Below are 24,350 nucleotides of genomic sequence, written 5' to 3' on the forward strand. Positions count from 1 at the left end.
AGATACTTGTGTTTTTCTGTTTATGACCTCTTTGGTCGAGCACAGGAGATATTAAGTGACAAACTTGCTTGCAGCTTAACATACAAACACCAGTGTCACTCTCCTACAAACAGCATGTTACTGAAAGGGTCATTTCCCTCTGTTGCAGGAACCATTTTATTTAAAAGGACCTCAATAACATTTTAAGGCCAGTATTTTCTTAACTGTGTAGATATATATATATATATATATACACTTTGCCGAAATGCATTTGCCAATTCTGTGAAAATAAAGAGCTTCCTTGAATGTCCCCCGTTGTGGCCTCTGCTCTTTCGTGTGGAGGAGTTTGGATGTGATATTTTCTGTTCCAGCCATAGGCGCAGTTCAGAGGCCCCCGCTTTCCAGGTTGGCCCAGACCCCACTGACTTTTCTCCGGCAGTTATTTTTGCACTCCAAGGGATTGGAATGGAATGGGCCTGCCACGATGGAGAAGCGTGGCTCAATGGTTAGAGCGGCAGACCCTGATGCAGAGGTCTGTCCCGTGACCAGGGTTCAATTCCCGCCTGAGCGGCTCTTGGACTCAATCTCCCTGGACCTGATAATTCTCACCTAGGTGCCTAGTCTAATCATGGGTCTCACTCTGTGACTCTGGGCAATAGCTTGCTTAATCTCCACACCGGTCCCAGCAGCGCTTGGATGCCTGGCTTCACCTTGGGGATGCCCAGGAGTGGACATCTCACAGGAAAGCCAGGAAGGGTTCCACAGCGGTATGAATACAGTGCTACAAGACCTCTGGGTAGAATTGCGCTATACAAATACATTTACATTTACATTCACATTAACGATGTTTGGGGAGAAGCAGGGCAGTTGTGAGGTTATTCAGCCTCATGCTGGGCGGCATGTGCTGCCATTGCTGCCCCCACCTTGTATTATCCTGAGTTTCTGGGCTGAAGCGGTGCGGGGACCCAGGGAGGCCTTCGTTTCCACCACAAGCAGGAAAATTGGGCTTTCTACAACATCAGAACCCTGCATTCCGCCCTACCACTAGGTCCAACATACATTCCATGCAACACCCACCTGGATTCTGACTGCTGCATTCTGGTTGTTGCAATCCACGACTACTTCCTGAACTGCAACAGGTGGAAGTTCATCTTTGGAGCGGAGCCTTTTTGCACTGATTAGAAGGCTGCATCGACTCATATCTGGTTACGAAGGAAGCCTCCTGAAATAACTGGGCACTGAAGAAGGCAACACTTTGCCGAAATGCATTCGCCAATTCTGTGAAAATAAAGAGCTTCCTTGAATGTCCCCCGTTGTGGCCTCTGTTCTTTCGTGTGGAGGAGTTTGGATGTGATATATATATATATATATATATATATATATATATATGTATATATATAGAGAGAGATATTACCTACTGGTGGTTACCAGTAGGTAGTTATAGTTAGGACCTAGTTCCCATAGGAAAAACGTTTTTTTGTTTGCCAATATCTTTGGAGCTGTTTGATGAATCTTTGTAAAGTTTTCAAAACTAATGTGGTGCTCAGGTCAGCTCCTGTCTTGAAAGTTTCAGGGTGATTCGTCAAGTGGGGCAGAGAAAAAAGGGGGTCCCAAAATGCGTTTTTTCCATGTCAATGTCCATAGGAAACTGTTAAAGCAGCTACAGCCCAAAGTGCTGAATGGAGTTACACCAAATTTGACAGGAAGTTAGCTCTTGGTCCAGAGCGCACTCTTTTTTTAAATGGTGTAAATCCGTTCAGTAGTTTTTGAGAAAATTAAATATTTTCAGAGATCTATATATTGAGGCAAATGATCCGCGAACCCTCCTGATCTCGAGCCTTGCAATCTGATTGCTGCCAACAGTGCCAACCAGGAATTGTTAACAGCCATCTTGTGACTCAGTTGAAAAGGGGTCGGGGTAAAAAACACCCTGACCCCTATAGGCCTGCTCAGTAACCCTGACGGTAAAAAAAGCATTTTTTAAAAACCTTTCAGCGTGATTCGCATAGGGCCCACAAATCCCATCCAAATAATGTTTTTAAAATGAAGCGCAGTCTACCTCTCTTTGCTTTCTTGAAGCCCCCGATGGGTCAGGTTCCGGGGGAAAATGCTTAATCATGATGCTGGAGCATGCGGGGCCCAAGCATTCCCGGGGACCGCCACCTCCCTGGGGCTATGGTAATGATATACAGGGGCCTGGGACAGCCACCTCCCCAGGCCTCTAACCACCTCTCAGCAATCCCACCGTGTGAAGCTTACTGAAGGTACCTTGGTGGCTAGTTTCACCTAAGGACCCCCAACAGTGAAATGGACTTCATCCCCCAACCAACCGCGGCCCAGGAGGTACATTTTCAGAATGGTGGAGAAAGGGGGTGTGGTCTGTATCCACCTCTCAGCAATCCCACTGTGTGGGTCTTACTGGAGCTAAAGGATCACTGAAATATTATCGACTGCCAGAATATCGACTAGCAAAAATATCGGGGAACAAATATCTACAGACAAAATATCGAGTTTGTATCTACAAACAGGTAAGTACAAAAATATCGAGTACAAAATATCGTTTACAAAAATATAGTTTTAAAAAATATCGACTTTATTAAAAACAGTGTTAAATTAAATTAAAATTACAAATTAATTACTAAAATATACTTAAAAATACTTAAATTAACTTATAATAATTAAATAATTAATGAAAGTTATAAAAAAGTTATAAATAAAATTTACAATCATATTTGTTAAAACATATATATATATTAACATAATATAATTAAATAATATCCAATATTATTACCGTACGATAGCATAAGTGTAAAAAATACTATTCCCAATCCACAGAGTGCAACTGTAGGGAAAGCATTGGATAGCGTAGGGGTAAAAATTACTATTCCCACTCCAGTGGTTGCAACAGTGAGGAAAGCGTTGGATAGCGTAGGGGTAAAAATTAGTATTCCCACTCCAGTGGGTGCAACAGTAGGGAAAGCGTTGGATAGCGTAGGGGTTAAAATTACTATTCCCACTCCAGTGAGTGCAACAGTAGAGAAAGTGTTGGATAGCGTAGGGGTAAAAATTACTATTCTCACTCCAGTGGGTGCAACAGTAAGGAAAGTGTTGGATAGCGTAGGGGTAAAAAATACTATTCCCACTCCAGTGGGTGCAACAGTAGGGAAAGCGTTGGATAGAGTAGGGGTAAAAATTACTATTCCCACTCCAAAGAGTGCAACAGTAGGGAAAGCGTTGGATAGCGTAGAGGTAAAAATTACTATTCCCACTCCAGTGGGTGCAACAGTAGGGAAAGCGTTGGATAGCGTAGGGGTAAAAGTTACTATTCCCACTCCAGTAGGTGCAACAGTAGGGAAATTAAATACTTCATATATTATTTCAATAAATATAAATTATCTATCAAAAATTATTTAAAAGTAATTACGAATTTAATATAATATAATAATTAATCAATTAAAAGTACAAATTAAAATTAATTATTACAATTATTTAACTATTAATACAAATTAATTACAAATTAACAATTAATAATTTCACATTTAATAATTAGTTTACAATAAATTCTAATTAAATACAATTAAAAAAGGATATTAAATTAACATAATTAGCAATTATTCAATTAAATAAAATTAATTAGCAATTCTAATTTAATTATTTATACATACAAAATCAATTAACAATTAATTCTAAAACAATACCAATAAATATGTTAGCATATTTAATTAATTATAAATAAATTACTTGCCCCCCAATTCCCCTATAAACTCACAACCCGCTACAGAAAATAAATTAGTAAAATTAACACAATTAGCAATTAATCAATTAATTAAAATTAATTGCCAACTAAAAGGTAATTAATTACCATATATAAATTATTTAACAAATAATTAAAAATGAATAACAATAAATAAATGTACATATTTAATTAATTATAAAAAAATTACTTCCCACCCTATTCCCCTAGAACCCACAACCCGCTACGGAAAATAAATTAATAAAATTAACATAATTAGCAAATAATCAATTAATTGAAATTAATTGCCAATTAAAAGTTAATTAATTACCAAATATAAATTAATTAACAAATAATTAAAAATGAATAACAATAAATTAATTTACATATTTAATTAATTATAATTAAATTACTTCCCACCCTATTCCCCTATAAACCCACAACCCGCTACTGAATTAAATTACGCAAAAATTAAAAAATAAAAATGTCATGAATTAAAATTATTTATAACATAAATACACACTTTTAACACACATAATAACATAAATATCACTATAAAAAATTCAATATTATCAAAAATTCGATAATTGTATTAAACTATATTATATACTTCGATATTTTAAATGTCTATTTTTAACAATCGATATTACATTACTTACCTTAATAACAATATTTTTGATGTCTATATTCTGTCCAGACGATATTTTGTCCATTCAATATTTAAAACTCGATATTGTGTCCAGTCGATATTTTGTAGTTGATATTCTGACTGTGCACCGGAGGTAACAGGTAGGTTAGTTGGGCCCTAAGGGCCCCAGCAGGGAAGGGGACTTCAATCCTCAGAACGCCACGGAGCGTGTTTGCAGAGTGGTGGGCAAAGGGGCATTGTTCTAATATGAGAACTTGGAAATCCTGCTGTGTGGGACTTACTGGAGGTAATAGGAGGGGTGGTTGGCTCCCATGGATGTTCTTGGGATCCAACTGCCCATCCTGTTACCTCCAGTAAGTCCCACACAATAGTATTGCTAAGAGGTCTTCGGAGACCAGCCACCCCTTTCTCCACCACTCTTCAAACGTGCCTCCTGGCACACTACTTGGGGGATGAAGTCCACTTTACTCCTGAGGGACTTTGGGGGGCAAGAAGCCCTGCTGGGACCTCCTGTAAGTGCTCAGCAGTGGAATTTGTGAGCTCTGGCTGGAGGCCCAGCCCCCTTTCACCACGGCTCTGCAAACGTTACTAGAAGTTAAAGAAGCATTTGCAATGTAATAGGTCTCGCATTTGCGAGAGTTAGAGCTATTGGTTTTTATTAATGTTTTTTGGAGTGGAGTGGATGTACTCTGTGTGTAGTGGAATTATGTGGTATGTTGTGCAGTGAAATTATATGGACAGAAATTATGTGATATTTAGTGTATAGGAATTATGAAGAGTGGGATTATGTGTTATGGAGAGTAATTATATGGTATGGTAGTCTGTGTTGTGGAGTGGTAACCTCAGGTTTAGTCTTCCTCATTTCGATAGAAGCTAAACTATCAATTCAATGAGACGATCAAAAGAAGGACCCACTGAGGAGCCCTTCTGGACCTAGGCAAAGGTAAGAGCAGGGCCACAGGAATTATGTGACAGTTCGGCTGCACCGATTTTTGCATAATTATACATTTTCTGCATTTGCCACGTAATCCATCATCTGCTGCATAATCTGCAGATTAAAACAAAAACTTTGTTTCTAGCTCAAATGGCTCAAACGTTACCAAAAATACAGTGACAAGTGTTACGGCATGGTGGGAGGCCCTTTGCAAAGCTGGAATGGTCACCTGTTACTTACTGCTAAATGTGGGTGTTAAATTGATACTAATGGCGCACAAACCACTCTTGCTTCTTTCTGCGCCTCTCTTGCCTCTTTCTGCATTTCTCTTGCTTCTTTCTTCACTTTTCTTCCTTTTTCTGCACTTCTCTTGCCTCTTTCTGCCCATCACTTCTGCTTTCTGCACCTCCCTTCTTTCTGCACCTCTTTTGCTTCTTTCTGCATTCACTTGCTTCTTTCTCCTGTACCTCTCTTGCCTTTGTTTGCACCTCTCTTGCTTCTTTCTGCACTTCTCTTTCCTTTTTCTGTACCCTCTTCCCTTTTTCTGCACCTCTCTTGTCTCTTTATGCAATTATCTTGCCTCTTACTGCATCTCACTTGCTTCTTTCTGTACTTCCTTTGATTCTTTCTGCACCTCTGTTGCTTCTTTCTGCACTTCTCCTGCTTCTTTCTGCACCGCTCTTGCCTGTTTATGCCCCACTCTTGCCTGTTTCTGCACTTCTCTTGCCTCCTTCCGTACCTCTGTTGCTTCTTTCTGCACTTCTCTTGCCTCTTTCTACATTTCTCTTGCCTATTTATGCACCCTCTTGCCTCTTTCTGAACCTCTGTTGCTTCTCTCTGCACTGCTGCTGCTTCTTTCTGTACCTCCCTTGCTTCTTTCTGCCCCATCTTGCCTGTTTATGCAGCCCACTCCCCTCTTTCTGTACTTCTCCTTCTTTCTGCACCGCTCTTGCCTATTTATGCACCTCTCTTGCCTGTTTGCACTTCTCTTACCTCCTTCAGCACCTCTGTTGCTTCTTTCTGCACTTCTCTTGCCTCTTTCTACATTTCTCTTGCCTATTTATGCACCCTCTTTACCTCTTTATGAACCTCTGTTGCTTCTTTCTGCACTGCTGCTGCTTCTTTCTGCACCTACCTTGCTTCTTTCTGCCCCCTCTTGCCTGTTTTTGCAGCCCTCTCCCCTATATCTGTAACTCTCTTGCCTCTTTCTGCAGTTCTCTTGCCTCTTTCTGCACCTTTGTTGCTTCTTTCTGTACATCTCTTGCCTCTTTCTGCATCCATCTTGCTTCTTTCTGAACCTCTGTTGGTTCTTTTTCACCTCTCTTACTTCTTTCTACGCCTCTCTTGTTAATTTCTGCAACCTCTTGCCTCTAACTGTGCCCTTCTTCCTGCACCTCTCTTGCCCCTGTCTGTACCCCTCTTCCCTCTTTCTGTACTTCTCTTGTCTATTTCTGCAACCCTCTTGCCTCTTTCTGCACCCCGGTTGCTTCATTCTGTACTTCTCTTCCTTCTTTATGTATCTCTCTTGCTGCTTTTTGTACCCCTTTCCCTTTTTCTGCACCTCTCTTGCCGCTGTGTGTACCCCTGTTCCCTCTTTCTGCACCTCTTTTGCCTGTTTATGCAACTGTCTTGCCACTTTCTGCCGTTCTCTTGTCTCCTTCTGCACCTCAGTTGGATCTTTCTGAACTTCTGTTGCTTCTTTCTACCCCTATCCTGCAGATTTCTGGACTCCTCTTGCCTCTTGGTCCACCACTCTTCCATCTTTTTATACCTCTCTTTCTGCACCTCTCTTGCCTGATTCTGCAACTCTCTTGCCTCTTTCATCAGTTCTCTTGCCTACTTCTGTACCTCTGTTGCTTCTCTTTCAACCTCTCTTGCCTCTTTCTGCACTTCACTTGCCTATTTCTGCACTTAATTTGCTTTTTTTCTGCACCTCTTTTGTTTCTTTCTGCAACTCTCTTGTCTCTTTCATCACTTCTCTTGCTTCTTTATTCACCTCTGTTGATACGTTCAGCCCTTTTTTGCTTCTTTCTGCACTTCTCTTGCCTGTTTCTGCACACCTCTCTTGCCTCTTTCTGCACATCTGTTGCTACTTTCTGCACCTCACTTGCTTCTCTCTGTACCTCTCTTGCCTCTTTCTGCACTGCTTTTCCATCCTTCTGCGCCTATATTGCCTCTTTCTGTACCTCCCTTGCCTTTTTCTGCACTTCTCTTGCTTCTTTCTGCACCTCTGTTGCTCTTTCTGCACATCATTTGCCTCTTTCTGTACTTTGTTGCTTCTTTCTGCACCTCTGTTGCTTCTTTCTGCACTTTTTTGCTTCTTTCTGCACCTCTGTTGCTTGTTTCTGCACTTTTTTTTGTTTCTTTAGGCACCTCTGTTGCTTCTTTCTGCACTTCTCTTGTGTTTTTCTGCATCCCTATTACCTCTTACTGTATCCCTCTTGCCTCTTTCTGCACCTCTGTTCCTTCAGTCTGTACTTCTCTAGCTTCTTTCTGCACCTTTCTTGCCTCTTTCTGCCTCCCTTGTCCCTCTTTCTGTACCTCTCTTGCCTCTTCCTGTACCTCTCTTGCCTCTTTCTGAACCTCTCTTGCCTCTTTCTGTACCCTCTTCCCTCTTTCTGCACCTCCCTTGCCTCTAACTGCAGTTCTCTTGCCACTTTGTGCACCTCCGTTGCTTCTTTCTTTACTTCTATTGCTTTTTTCTGCACATCTGTTGCTTCTCACTGCACCCCTCTTCCCCCTTTCTGTATCCATCTTCTCCCTTTCTGTATCTCTCTTGCCTCTTTCTGCAGTTCTTCTGCCTGTTTCTGTACCTCTGTTGCTCCTTTTTGCACTTTTCTTGCTTCTTTCTGCACCCCTCTTGCCTCTTATTGTATCCCTATTCCCTCTTTATTTACCTCTCTTGCCTCTTTCTGCACCTCTGTTCCTTCATTCTGCACTTCGCTTGCTTCTTTCTGTACCGTTCTTGCTTCATTCTGTACATTTCCTGCTTCTTTCTGCACCCCGTTTGCCTCCTTCTGCAGCCCTTGTCCCTTCTTTCTGTACCTCTTTTTCCTCTTTCTGTATCTCTCTTGCCTCTTTCTGCACCCTTTTCCCTTTTCTGCACCTCTCTTTCCTCTTTCTGCAGTTCTATTGCCTCTTTCTGCACCTCTGTTGCTTCTTTTTGTACTTCTGTTGTTTTTTCTGTACCTCTATTGGTTCTTTCTGTACCCCTCTTGCCTTTCTGCACTTCTCTTGCCTCTTTCTGCACCTCTGTTCCTGCATTCAACACTTCATTCTGTACCTTTCTTGCTTCTTTCTATACCACTCTTGCCTCTTTTTCAGCCTTTTTCCCTCTTTCTGCTCATCTCTTGCCTCTTTCTGCACCTCTCTTGCATCTTTCTGCACTCCACTTTCCTCTTGCTGTACCTCTCTTACCCCTTTCTGCACCTCTATTGCCTCTTTCTGCAGTTCTCTTGCCCCTTTGTGCACTTCTGTTTCTTCTTTCTGCACTCCTCTTGCCTCTTTCAGCACCCCTCTTCCTGTATATCTCTTACTTATTTCTGCAGCCCTTTCGCCTCTTTATACAGCACTCTTTCCTCTTTCAGCACCTCTCTTGCCTGTTTTTGCAACTCTCGTGCCTCTTTCTGTACCTCTCTTTCTTCTTTCTGCACCTTTCTTGCCAGTTTCTGCAACTCTCTTGCTTCTTTCAGCAGTTCTCTTGCCACTATCTACACCTCTGTTGCTTCTTTCTGCACTTCACTTGCCTCTTTCTGCACCCCTTTTGCCTTTCTCTGAACCTCTGTTGCTTCTTTCTGCACTTCACTTGCCTCTTTCTGCACCCCTTTTGCCTTTCTCTGAACCTCTGTTGCTTCTTTCTGCACTTCTCTTGCTTCTTTCGTCACCTCTCCTGCTTCTTTCTGCACCCCTCTTCCCTCTTTCTGCATCTCTGTTTCCTCTTTCTGCACCTCTCTTGCCTCTTTCTGCAGTTCTCCTGCCTCTTTCTGCACCTCAGTTACTTTTTTCTTCACTTCTCTTGCCTCTTTCTGTACCCGTCTTGCATCTTTCCACACCCCTTTGGTTCTTTCTGTACTTCTCTTACTTCTTTCTACACATTTCTTGCAAATGTATGCACCCATCTTTCCTCTTTCTGTACCACGCTTGCCTCTGTGTGCACCACTCTTTCTGCACCTCTTTTGCCTGTTTATGCAACTCTTTTGCCTCTTTCTACATTTCTCTTGCCTCCTTCCGTACCTCTGTTGCTTCTTTGTGCACTTCTCTTGCCTTTTTCTGCACCCTTGTTGTTTCTTTTTTCACTTCTCTTGCTTCTTTGTACCTCTCTTTCTTCTTTCTATACCCCTCTTTCCTCTTTCTGTACCTCTCTTGCCTGTTTCTGTAACTCTCTTGCCTCTTTCAGCAGTTCTCTTGCCTCCTTCTGCACCTCTGTTGCTTTTTTCTGCACTTCTCTTGCCTCTTTCTGTACCCCTCTTGCCTGTGTCTGGACCTTACTTGCCTCTTTATGCACCTCTCTTGCCTTTTTCTGCACCTAACCTGCCTCTTTATGCACATCTCTTGCTGTTTTCTGCACCTTTCTTTTTTCTTTCTGCACCTGTTCTTGTTTTTTTCTGCAACTCTCTTGTCTTTTTTATCACTTCTCTTGCTTCTCTCTGCACATCTGTTGATACTTTCAGCACATCTATTGCCTCTTTCTGCAACTCTGTTGCTTCTTCTATGGTTAGGATTGCTGTTTCACATTTGATAGGCCTAACAATCAGAGCAGTCGATGAATAGTAAACCTTCAAGAGTAAAATGAGGTTTAGGACATCTTGGGAGAAGGATTAGTGATTAGGTTACCTTGTATGAGTCTCTAGAAAGGTACCGTTGAAGTAGGCCTCTTTCTGCACCTCTGTTGCTACTTTCTGCACTTCTCTTGCTTCTTTCTGCACTTTTCTTCCTTTTTCTGTACTTGTCTTGCCTCTTTCTGCACTATCTCTTGCTTCTTTTTATGCCTTTCTTCCTCTTTCTGCACATGTCCTACCTATTTTTTCATAGTTAGAAATCAGCATTTACAAACCTTAGATATTCACAGAAAAAAACACAGGTTTCAGGGCGTTATAGTTAGGAATTAGCATTTAAAAAACCTTAGATATTTACCGAAAAAAACATAGGTTTCAGGGACATTATAGTTAGGCTGATATTTCATTCGTACAAAACTAGAAAAATTCAGCCGTTATAGTTAGCTGAGCTAACTATAACTTGCACCACCTCAATCCACTGCTGATGACATCACATGTTACATCACTCATGACATGGTCAGTGACATCACTGATGACATCTCAAATTACATCAATGATGAAATTACTCATGACAACATCCACTTAATATCTGATGAACCTCCTCACACCCTAATAGAAACTTTCATACAAGCACTCTAAAATACAGACTACCATTCTCCAAACCATAGACACACCAATACCAGTTAGTACACACCTATTCACTGATTAATAGTTCTACACCCACATCCACTCACTCGCCCATACAGTCAATCATACACACATTCACTCATCAATACAGCCACAGAGATCTGCACTCATACACCCATGCAGACACTCACATACTGCCACTCCCTCATAGACTTACTCACACACCTAGTCAGTCACCCAAATAATCAATCACACTTCCATTTACTCATCTACATAGTTATACACACACCATCTCACTTATTCACTCAGATACTAACACATACTTCTATACTCTCTTCTACAATCACTGACACAAGTGCACACTCATCCATACAGCCACTCTCACAATCACTTACTCTCACATATAGTCACTTATAGACTCCAATACTCAGATGTAGTGCTTTTCACATATGTAGTTACTCACACATATACCACTTAGGCATCCATTCACTCACCAACACAGCGATATGCATACCCACTCACCCATACAGCCCCTCACAGATGCACTCATGAACCCATAGACCCAGTGAATCACCCACTCACACAGACAGCCAGACAGCCACTCTGCACCAATCTCTCATATCACTACTCACATAAAGTGACCAATCTTCAATCTCCTTTCACACACCAAACTCACTGACATCCTCAACTGAGTCAAGGCCACCCTGACAATGACAACATTCTACCATGACTCATTGTGAAATTTCTCCAGGAGGATGGTCACACTCTCTTGTCATTGACTCCCTCAACCAAGTAACTTCTCAGCAGCCTCATAGCAGAACAGACCCTCTCATTTGGAAATGAACATCCTTCAGATTCGTCCCTGAATTGTTTTTGTTAGCTTAAGGACTCTGCACACTAACAGGAAGTAAAATGGCTTGCTCGCTCTCAAAATGTGCAGAAATTGGCATGCACCTGATTGACACATTTAAATGAATTATAAGACCCCGGTATTACATTTACCCAAGGCCATAAATGCTACAAGTGGACTACAATACTTATTATGTCACCCACAGCACTAGCATGTAAAGCATGTCTCCAGGCCTGCCACTGCAGCCTGACTGTGCGATTTTTAGCTGCCAATTTGATCTGTCAGGATCATCCTTTTGACAGGCCTAGACCTTCCTTTTAAATATTTATAAGCCACCTCTAAGGTGTGCCTTATTGACCATTACCTCAGGGTACATGGTATTTAAAAGTAGGACATATGGAAATTGATGCAACACATGTCCTGACAGTGAAAGGGCCCAAAACCCCCTCTGCATTGTGGCTAGGTTAGCTGTCCCATGGGAAAACACTTGATCACATTATAACACCATATGCAGATAATTTTGTTTTTGAAAAATCTAAAATATAATTCAAGGCTTGTTCGAATAGTTATGCAAAATTCAATTTAATGATGAAATTATATTTTGACTATGTTGGAAAAGGTACTTTAACAAAAGTTATATCGCCTTGCCTACACCTCTGGGGGTCTTTGTTTGAGTATTCAGCTGTCACCTGACTGTTGATGGCTCCACTGTGGTAAGATGTGTATTGCTCCCAGACCATGGACTAAGGGCTTGGGTGTTTGAAGGTGTTGATCTTAGTTACACTTCAAAGAGGCCTACTTTGTTCAAAGCAGATTGACCTGACACCAAACCTTCCCCCTGCCTTTGTCCTTGCAAATCGAGCAAGAGAGTCACTGCTCCAGAACTTGTTTGAAGTGACCACGAGGGAGAGTGTCTATTATCATAGCCACAACTCTGGGTGTGGCCAGGGAGCTCTGTTTAAGGGAAGAAAGGTCCTGCCATAAAGGATTTAAGAATAGAGGGGCACAATGGGATAGTTAACCGTAAAACACACTAATGTTGTAAAAGTGGGTAGGTTTACCTATGGGAACTCTTACCTCATTGGCTAGGGTGTTGTCAGTGGTTGCCCCTACCCAGCGACAGGCATGAGGCACAATTGTGGTATCCCCACTGCCATCATCAGAACACTTCTGGACCTGAGAAAAAGCTGAAAAAGACTGCCCTGCGGTCTGAACCCAAATGAAGTCTGGACCAGCTTGCCTTGAACCCAGGACCCCAGAAGTGACTCCAAGGGTTAATTGGCTGACCCCCTGTTTGACCTAAATGGATACAAAAAGCTTCCAGAGTCTTTTTCTGCTTTCCGTAAGATCAATCCCAAATGGATCTGACCTCTTTCCCTCTGCCATTATCTGTAGGAGGAAGCCCTAACCTAAGTACCGTTCTCAAGGTCCTGGACCCTTGGCTCAAACTGTACTCCTCTCTGCCTAACCAAATGCTTCACTGGATTTGATGTCAAGCATCGACACCAAAAAACATTGTCTATGGCCTCACTGGACTCACCGCCACTGGGCATCATCCGATCGACAACTTCACAGGACTCAACGTCGAGCAACATCCAAGCAAAACTCACAACCTTTGTCAAATGCTTCACTGAGCCCGCAACGGGCAGCTCCCATCGACTCTGAGACCTCGAACAGCAGCTCCCCATCGTCAACTAGCCCTTCCTCAAATCCAGGTGTCTGCTGGCCCTACTGAAGACTTTCTACCTACATACAAGTTTCTCAGTGAAAAGGTAACTTTGCAGTGCATTGATTCACTAGTTCCATGCATCAATAATGTAACAGTGATAATAATAGTTAACAGCAGTGCATTGATTCACTAGTTCCAAGCATCAATAATGTAACAGTATTAATAATATTTCACAGCAGTATATTGATTCACTAGTTCCATGCATCAATAATGTAACAGTGATAATAATATTTCTAAGCAGTGCATTGATTCACTAGTTCCATGCATCAATAATGGAACAGTACTAATAATATTTCACAGGAGTGCATTGATTCACTAGTTACATGCATAAATAATGTAACAGTGATAATAATATTTCACAGCAGTGCATTGATTCACTGGTTCCATGCATTAATAATGTAACAGTGCTAATAATAATTCACAACAGTGCATTGATTCACTAGTTCCAAGCATCAATAATGTAACAATGCTAATCATATTTCACAGCAGTGCATTGATTCACTAGTTCCATGTATTAATAATGTAACAGCGATAATAATATTTCACAGCAGTGCATTGATTCACTAGTTCCATGCATCAATAATGTAACAGTGATAATAATATTTCACAGCAGTGCATTGATTCACTAGTTCCATGCATCAATAATGTAACAGTGATAATAATATTTCACAGCAGTGCATTGATTTACTAGTTTCATGCATTAATAATGTAACAGTGCTGATAATATTTCACAGCAGTGCATTGATTCAGTAGTTCCATGCATTAATAATGTAACAGTGATTATCATATTTCACAGCAGTGGACTCACATCTTTGTCACATTTTACTTCAGCTGAAGTCTCTATCACATTATAAAGGGACCCGCTCAGTCAAGAGCGGCTGCTTAGTTTTTGGGGGAGAGTAAAACATTAGCACTGACAGCTTACAAAATCAAGAATCCTTCATTTGCAGCTCATATTTAATAATGGAACAATAAAATACGGATTTAATGAGTTGCATTTGAAAATGTTGACTGTGCGTCCAGATAGCTGCTCCCAATATTCTAATTGAGGAAAAAACATAACAAACCAGTCAATACACTGATGAGTTTAGTATTTTGAGGGAGCAAAATCCGGTAATGCTTCTGCTGTGCAACTTGCAATGATCCAAACTCAGAGAAGAGGAAGCCGCACGGTTGTCTGATCAGGAATGTAAATGATCGACATAATTTCAGACACTTGCACAGTGTTAGCGGGTTAAGCGATTAGACTCCCTACCTAGCTTCGTCTATATGCAATGTATAAATGACTGATTGGACGATTCTGCATCAACAATGTGTTAGTGACATTAAAGGAAGAGTGTTCGCCTTGTTTGCTGAGGAAGTTCACAATTTCCTCACTTTGCTGAGACCAGAGGATGACACTGTAATGTGCATATACGATACGCAAATATAATCTTGCACAGAACTCGTAGCACTTCTGACGCACCACCAAAGACACAACAGTAGATTTGCAAACCACAGCTAAAACATTTGATTTTTCAAAAAACCCGCTGGGTGGAACCTAAACATTCTAATAGTAAATATTGTAACACTGGAAGCTCCAACCTTACATCAGAATTTGTTCTGGGATTCCAAATGCGACTCGACAGGTCGCACTGCTTTGAAACGGGAAAGTAAACATCTCAGTTGTGTTCGTTTTAGCTGACGGAGAGATTGAAAAATGGATTAGGGTAAGAATTGTGGGCTCCAAATTCATGGACTCTTGCTCTCAGGAAATGTTGAGTTTCCCAGTAACATTGTCCAACACCGCCACACAGTTATACACTTAATATTGGCATTAAGGTGAGAACCGACAGTAGATTCTAAAGTGGAAATAGCACTTAACACTTATGTTTAGGAAACAAATTGATCTATTTACTTTTGAAGAAGGGCAAGAACAATTTTCTTAAAACTGATAATGGATGACTTGATATTTCCAAATACCATCCTTAACTAAACCAGCAAGAAATCTAGTTATATTTTTGATGTGTGAAATGTGTTATCTTTCGACTCATCTCCCCAAAGTAATACTAGTTCCAGGTTGCTTTGAGGGTTGTAAGGGTCCTCGTACGACTGCCTGCTGTGGTGAATGTCTTTGCCAGGTCATGGGTTCACAGGGGAGAGCTTTTGTTGGTGCTCATGTACAAGTATGCATACCGCTTGCTTAGGAGGAGAAAGCATCCTTCCACTCAGGCAATTATGTATTTGTTGTGTCAATCCGTCTCCTTATTAGTACGAGGGACTATTTTACTTCTAGAAAATGCAATACATCACCATAATTGTGTCACATTCAATCCATTATCTCACATGTGCAATCAGCTTTCATTGCATCCGCATTATATATGTATGTCAGGACTACAGTATGAGCCTGACTCTGTAATGGCCACATTATTGGCTTTTGCAGGTCAAGATGGCCTACACCAAGTTCACTGCCAAAATGGTTGTGATAGAACAACAACAAAAATGTCGATCTGTAGAGTCTTTTAGTGTCCATTTTCGGCGGGGCCATTCAGCTTTCTAACCGAAGCCCCGGCTCGCATACTAAAAGCTTGACTGCCATTTGCTGTACCCAGATGTGGTTGCAGTTTACAGCACAAGGTAACCCAGGTACTCCTTCTTTTGAAACTCCCAGTACCAACTCATCTGTTTTCTCAGACTTCCCGGTTCTCAACGCTGCCTCTCTGGCCCAGCTGGCGTCCCGGGTAAAATCAGGTTCCCCGAACGACACCTGCCCTCCCCTGATCCTGCGGAGTATCTGTCACTCCCTACCCGAATGTATCTTACCTTTGTTGAACGGCTCGCTCAGCACAGGCACTGTCCCCAGCTCTTTCAAAGAGGCCATCCTAGTCCCGCTACTGAAAAAAACTGGCTCGACCCAGCAGATCTGTCCAACTTCCGCCCCATCTCGCTCCTACCCTTCCTTTCCAAAATAATCGAGGCGCATGTCACCCAATGCCTCTCCAAATTCATCGAGTCATCTAGCTACCTAGAATCCAACCAGGTGGGCTTCCGGCCTACCTTTTCAACGGAGGCCGTCATCTTGGCTGTCCTTGACATGCTGAGGAGGAACGCCGATGCAGGGATCCCCCAGGCCCTTGTACTCCTGGACCTATCGGCTGCGTTTGACACGGTGGACCACCACATCCTGCTCCACCGTGTCGAACAGGCTGGCATCCAAGGCCTCGCCTTGAGCTGGATACATCATTCTTGTCCGGAAGAACACAGGCCGTACGGCAGGGGCCCTACACAGCGCCCAAAACCCTAACGACATGTGGCGTCCCCCAGGGCTCATGCCTGTCACCCCTATTGTTTAATCTCTACCTCCGGCCCCTACTCCATTCACTTCATAACTGGGATATCACAGTATATAATTACGCCGACGATCTTCAGATCATCTTCCCCCTCAACTCCCAGAACGCGGTAGCCAACTTCCACTCCGCCATGGTCCACATACAGGAATGGATGAACGCCAACCACTTGAAATTGAACCCCGGGAAAACAGAGCTCCTTCTTCCGGGCTCCAGCTCTACTGTCTGGGGGGCTCACTTCTGGCCCACGGAACTGGGCACTCCACCAATCCCCGCGCACACTGTAAAGAGCCTCGGCGTGACCATCGACGCCGAACTCTCCCTCCGATCTCAAGTTGGCTCGGTGGTCTCATCCTGTTCCCTCCAGCTCCGCAAGATTCGAAAAATTAGCCACTTACTCCTCCCTGCTGCTCTAATCCAAGTGATCGTCTCCCTAGTGCTCTCTCGCTTGGAATTTTCTAACTCCCTTTATCACGGCCTCCCCAAATCACTCGCCTACAGGTAGTCCAGAACCAAGCAGCCCGCCTCATCCACAAATCCCCCAAATGGCAATCGGCCAAACCACTGTTGCACAAACTGCACTGGCTGCCTGTAGAGCAGAGAGTGGCCTTCAAGGTGGGCTGCCTCATGTTCAGAGCCCTTCACGGCACCAGCCCTGCCTTCATAACCTCACTCATCCATCCTTACTGCCCTACTCGTAACCTACGCTCCTCACACCTTCACAAGCTTGTCGTGCCCAAAACTAGAACCAATAAATTCGGCGGACGAAGGTTTGCCCTCCTGGCCCCAAAGTTCTGGAATCCCCTCCCTCTGACCATTAAATCTAGCAGCTCCCTCCTTCATTTTAGGAAGCAGCTCAAAACCTTCCTCTTCCCCCCATCCCCTTAACTACTGTAATCTCCCTGCTGCACCTCACCTCTGTCCTACAGCGCCAGGAAACTCATGGTGTCAGTGCGCTCTATAAATGTCATTTAATAATAATAATAAAAATAATAATCAGGGACTTCTTACTAGGAGCACATGTTGCTATTTTTATGACTATGGATGGACATCTTTCCAAAAACTCATTGTGCTGTTTTCTTTTACTTTGACTTGCGTCATTTACGGGGTACACATTTCTGCTTCTGGAATGCACCAAAATAAGTTGGGTGAGGCTTCCATGCTGATCCTCACATGTGGATTAGGGACTTTATGGCTTCAGTGTGAAAGAGCCAGTAGGAGGCAGCTGTGGACTGAACGCTTATACATGCAGGAGGAGTGACTGTGCTGACTTGGATTATCACTTTACAATTAAATTAAGCTGAGAATGTGACCACATAAAGGTTGAACCCAGCACAGAGTCTGGGGCTACTTTGTTCTTATTAACGTGACCCAATGGTGGTAGAACCAACACTCCACACATAAAGTTCAATTATCCTCACAAATGCCCCTCTGTAAATCATTCAACTGCGGTCTGTCGCCATTCATAACTGGCGCATGTGTATCTCGGTCAAGGTTAGGGTAACCGGAAGGTTAGGGTAACCAAAGAGTATAGATCTGGCTTTTAATGTGCTAACACTAGACATTGACTATTCCTGCAGAGGCCAAATGATAACAGGAGGAAGAGGGAGGGGCCACTACAGAGGACAGCAAGGCACCATCAAGGACCTACCAAACCAGAGACAATAAATATGCCCCAGCATCTGGCTGTGCAGTGCAGGGCCATAACCGCTTTACAACAAAAACACCCACCATCTACAGAAACATGAATAGCTGTGTATTCATGTTACCTTCACCACACACAATTGAGTCGACAGAGGGCCACTATCGGGGCAAAGGCCAAAAGTGGCGCTTAGGGTCCAAGAAGAGTTCCAACCACCAAGACTTTTAGGGCACTGGAGTCATCAATGCCGATTGAATTTTTCCAACAATTTAAGGCCGTGTGTCTGCCCGGGCAAAAGGCAAACGACTTGAATAAAACCATCAAAGCAGAATTGCACAGACAGGCACCTTATAGCTAGATTTTAAGAATTTGTTGACCAATTGATAGGCTGACCAGTGGAAACTCTGTGTTTTCCCTTTACACTGTGAATCTGCAAGTAGAAATGTGGCATTTCAATGGTGATGTAGCCAGAGGTCTGGTGTATTTCACCTCTGGTACCTGCTCTCTGTAGAAAAAGTGAAATAATTCATCCCAGAAAAAATCAACTTCAGAACTGCTGTTCAAGGTCATGTGCTCTTTAATTTGGATGATGGCAATGCCCTGCTCCAAGGCCTCCCAGACTTAAAACTGGCACCACTTAATGTCATCCATCCTCCATGCTGCAGCATGACATCAAAAGGGCCTGGAACAATATGAGCAGATCACCTCCACCTTAATGAACTCCACTGGCTCTCTTTGTGAGTGTGCACCATCTTCAAAGTAAACTGTACGATCTACAAAGCCATCACAATGGGCACCTTGTCTGTGTGAATTTTTAGCACACCAGTAGCCAGGACACCATCCGACTGGCGATAAAAAGAGCAAAAAAGAAAAAAACAAGTTAACAGACCTACTCCATATATGCACTCAAGAACTGGAATGACATCCTAGTTTAAGTATCCCACAAGGTTGCACAATCACTGCTCCAATTTAGGGAATAACTGAAAACATAACTCTTTAAAGAGGCTACATTATGATGCAGTAACACTCTACTTTTGCTCTTTTGAGTCAGCTACCCCCAATCACAATTTACCTTGTCTTTGACCCTCTGCTGCCTTTTGGGTTCATCTGTATTATATGACTGCTACATACATACATATATAACTCTGCATTAGAGGAGTCACAGACAGCTCACTTAAGCAGGAGGGAGAAGGCAGCTGTTCTAAAAGTGATGAGATTTGCAGTATGAGTAGTGTGTCAGTGCATGCGAGGCCTAGAGGATGGCTCAGCAGGAGCCAGATTAGTACAGCCCTACAGTGTCAGTGAAAAAGCAGTTGCAAAGAGGTCTGGTGTAGGCAGATAGGAGAAATACTGAAGGAAAGAGGTTGTAATACGTATTATTTACATCTGTCCACGTGTCCTTCCTTATTCTGCTCTCGTTGCACCCAGACCCTATGTGAGCATGTCAAGCGGGGCTGTCATTGTGGGAGTTAGCATCCTCTGGATCTGTAGGAAAGCCTCTCCTTATTGCAATGTTGAGCACTATATCTCTATATCCTATAATCTTTCTTGAGGTTTTGGGTGAATACTGTATTTATCCCCCACTTTTGAGGATGCAATAAAAGCTTTCTTTTAGCAGGTCAAAAGAGTACTCCACCACAGACCATGTTTATCTGTGTGTAGTTTTGTACCTCCCTTCACTGCAGGACTGGACTGGCCGTAGCCGGCACCTGGCGTTTCCCTGGTGGGCTGCCAGGGCGGGGGTCAGTTTTGGCCCCTGAGGGCCGTTTTTGTTATTGGGGGCCAGCAATATCGGCCCCCTGTAACACAATTGGCTGAAATCGGTCCTAGCAAACAGCTCGGCTGCACCCCCTTGCCCCCCAGGAGTGCCGGACGAGCAGTTTGACAGGGCCGTATTCGGTTCCCAGTCCGGCCCTGCTTCACTGGTTGATGGTGGATGCAGGTATGTCAAACAGATTCGGTGCTGAATACTCACTGGGACCTTACAAAGCCTGTTTCTATTTAATGAAACGTTGTGGATGTATGTTATGTATTTTATGTTACGTTATGTTATCCTGGAAGGGTATCCTGACACTGAGTAGGTGTGTGTGCCTAGCGCTACCTATGTAAGGTTTGTTGGTTAACTGAAAGGTTAGGTTGACACCTTCTTGTGAAACTCAAGAAGAGAGGAGGAGGCTCTGACGTGGGATAGCCCCCCTGATCTGGTTCAGTATATGGGTGGAATATTGGTGAAAAGGAGTCCTGTGGAGCAGATGTGTCTGGATGGTTGGGGATGGAGATGCAACTGTTAAGGTAGGTGGGGCCTGGGTTGTCGAGTGTTCTGAATGTGTGTGTGAGGACTTTGAATTGGGCATGTGTATGTATTGGATGCCAGGCTAGCTCCCTGAGTTATGGTGTAATTTGCCTTCTCTGTTGGAGGTTGAGGGAGAGTGTGGCCACAGAGTTTTGGTTGGAATGTAGTCAACTAATGAGTCACTCAGTGATCCCAGCAGATAGTCCCATATTCTAACTTGCTGGTGACTAGAGAATGAGTGAAAGTTTTTCTTGGGTTGCTTGGGAGCCATTTGAAGACCTTCCTCTGCAACTCCATGGTATGAATGCAGGATGCAGTGACGGCGATGTAGGGGCAGATCAGGTTTAGTGGATAGGCACTTGTTACTTGCCAAAAGGCCATCCATCTTCAAGGCCTTTTCTTGAAGTTGATCATACAGTAGACTATGTCCACACAAGTAAGAATAGTGTGCATGTAGCATCCTATAAGGTTTATATTCATGCAATCAGAATTACATACAATCTGTATGTGTAGGCAATGCTGTTATTTTCTTTTCCTATGCAGGTATTGTGTACCTGATGGGAAACATATCAAGATGAGTTTCAATTTCACTTTCTATGACCTGTGATAGTTAAGCTGCGTTTAATTAAAACCCACCATGCTATCCTCCAACTGTGCATGTGTAGTTGGGGATTCTGAGTGGTAATTTATCTGAGTTAACAGGCTACCCTGGAGAGAGACCTTTAGGATCATAGAAGGGGTAAAATGCACAAGACCTGCACATGATTGGGTATGGTACGGATGCTCTCAATAAACTTCTCCAACACAGGTTCCAGTTGATCAATCAGGTTTCATATGGCCTGCCTGCTTAATCTCTGATGCCATAAATGTCATTCTTTACTGATCAAACAGTGTGCCTTGTTGCCTGAATACCATCTCCCTTTTCTTCCTTTTTCTCCACTGGACTTTCAACAATCCATATCCTCAAATCACCTAGTTTTTCACTAGTTTCAATTTGTGAATAGTTGAAATATAGAATTTGGGATTCACATTTTAGGATTTATAGTTTGAAAATCGCAGTTTTTACTGCACTTTACTATGGATGTGGTTCAATGTTTTAATTTACATACTTCTTCAGTTTGTGACTAACATATACTGCACAATATCCATTCTGCATTTGAAAAAGGTTATCCACTTGTTCGTGAATCTGAATATTTGGCATTTCAGCACTATATTTTTTCATCCAATTGATGATTACAACTCAGGGTTCAGGATAAATTTACAAAGTAGTGCTGGCTCAGATCATGCACTTAAAGTCAACCCAAAGGACCATGTAGTGTACTTTCCAAATATGGAGTAATGTTGAGGAGGCTTAGTTAACATGTCTAGTACCAGTCAGGGCCAGACTGGGAACCTAAATCAGCCCTGGCAATACAGCTGTACCATGGGTGGGGGGGGATTAGTGCTAGTGAGAAGCACTGCTGCTGCTTTTGTTACAGGGGGACAATATTGCTACAAAACCGCCCCCCAGTAAAAAATCCAGTCCCCCACTGCTCAAAAACTGGCCCTCACCCTTCCAGCCCACCAGGAAAATGCCAGGTGCTCGCTACGGCCAGTCCAGCTGTGACACCAGTGGATAGCAGAAACGAATTGAGCAACACAAATAGCAGCCCCAAAGATAACATTTTAAAAAGTGTAACAAGGGCAAATGAAGAATGTTTATGCTATATGAATAGCAACATTTCTAAAGTTCCACATAATTTTGCCTTTGAATTTTCAAAAAACAAAATTTCTTGCTTTGTGGCCTTGTCAACACTTTTTGTGTATTGTTCATTGTGACACCACTAAGTACAATCGGTATGTCCACTGTGCCACTAGAACCAAGGAGCACCCACCTGAAAACTCTCAAGCAGACCAAAGCTAGTCTTGGGTTTCTTGTGTTTCAGTTTGGAGAAGACCTGTCTTGGCAGCTCGAGCTAGACTGTTACCATTTGGAGGACGACCAAGACTGATTTGCATATGGCTTAGTCTAATCTAAAGTGGCACGGCTGACAAAAAACACAAATGTGGCTTGATTAATTACTAGCAGCTGAAATTAAACCAAGCATTTCATCCATCACTTTTTGTATTCTTCATTGTGACACGTTGCAACATCAGAAGCCACGGAGTCAAAATCATCTACTGTGCCGATCACACCCTGCTGACTCTCTCCCTTACAGTTGACCCCACAGCCCCCAAGAGCAACTTCCATGACGAAAGGAAGGTAGTCACCACCTAGATGAAGGACAGCTGCCTCAAGCTTAACTCAGACAAGACCAAAGTCCTCATGCTGGGCTCCTCCCCCTCCGCCTGGGACGGCTCTTGGTGGCCTGCAGCACTCAGAATCCCCCCACACCTACGGACCACGCACAAAACCTCGGCATCATCCTGGACTCCTCGCTCTCAATGAACTGCCAAATCAACGCTGTCTTGTCCTCATGTTTCCACATGCTCCGCTTCCTTCATAAGATCTTCAAGTCTATACTATGCATTTGTCAGCAGCAGACAAGACTACAGCAACGCATTCTGCGCAACTCCACCCAGAAACTAAAAAAATACCTGCAGACAGTCCAGAAAGCCTTTTCCAGACTCATTCTGAACATCCCGCTCTGCAACCACACCACAGGGTACCTTCACTGGCTACCTGTAAACAAGGGAAACACAGTCAAGCTTCTCACAACAGCTTACAAAGCCCTCCACAATGCCGGACCTGCATACCTCAACCACCGCCTCTCCTTCTACACTCCCACCAGACATCTCTGCACCACCTAAATGGCCCTGCCACCGTCCCATGGATCCGTAAAACAACAGCTGGAAGAAGATCCTTCTTCTACCTTGTTGCAAAGCATGGAACTCCCTGCCTCTGAACCTCAGGCAATCAATATCGCTTCAATTGAGGAAGGACCTTAAGACCTGGTTCTTCATCTGCTCCGTAAACCCAGTACACCCTCACACCCCGTAAGCGCCTTGAGACCCTTACAACAGACTCATCTCCTTCTTTCACCTTAAGATCAAGATGCTCTACAACAATTTTGATAACCAAGACCTCTGCACTGCCCCAACCCCCAACCCCCGCGATGCCACCCAACAGACTCTTCTTACCTGGACCCCACTCATGACAGAAGTCTAACGGTCAACTGCTCCTTTAAGACCGCCAAATTCCCCGACGACTGGAAGCTGAAGTCAACCCCCTCCTAAAGAAACCCTCCACAGATCCGACGGACCTTAAGACCTTCAGGCCCATCTCACTGCTTCCTTTCAAAGCCAAGGTCATCAAAAAGGCCATCAACACACAGCTAGCACACTTCATCGAACCCAACAACATCCTAGAAATCTCTCAATCCATATTCAGCAGCAACTACAGACTCCTCGCCGCCACAGATGACATCTGCACCCTCCTCAACCAAGGCCAAACGGCAGCCATCATCCTCCTGGGCCTATCAGCAGCCTTCTACACCGTCTTTCACTGCACACTAGCCACCAGACTCCATTACGCCAGCATCAAAGGAAAGGCCCTAGACTGGCTACGCTCATTCCTAACAGGCAGAACACAGAGAGTAAGACTCACGCCCTTCCTCTCAAAACTGACAGAGATCAGATATGGAGTACCCAAAGGATCTTCCTTCAGCCCCACCCACTTCATTGTGTACATGGCCCCCTTCGCAACCATTGTCTGAAACTACAGGCTCAACATCGTCGCCTACTCCGATGACACCCAGCTTATCCTCTCCCTGACCAAGAAACCCGACATCACCAGGGACCACTTCCAAGAAGGGATGAAAGACGTTGCATCCT

Source organism: Lissotriton helveticus, chromosome 2_2, assembly GCF_964261635.1.
Source record: "Lissotriton helveticus chromosome 2_2, aLisHel1.1, whole genome shotgun sequence".
Lineage (NCBI taxonomy): Eukaryota > Metazoa > Chordata > Amphibia > Caudata > Salamandridae > Lissotriton > Lissotriton helveticus.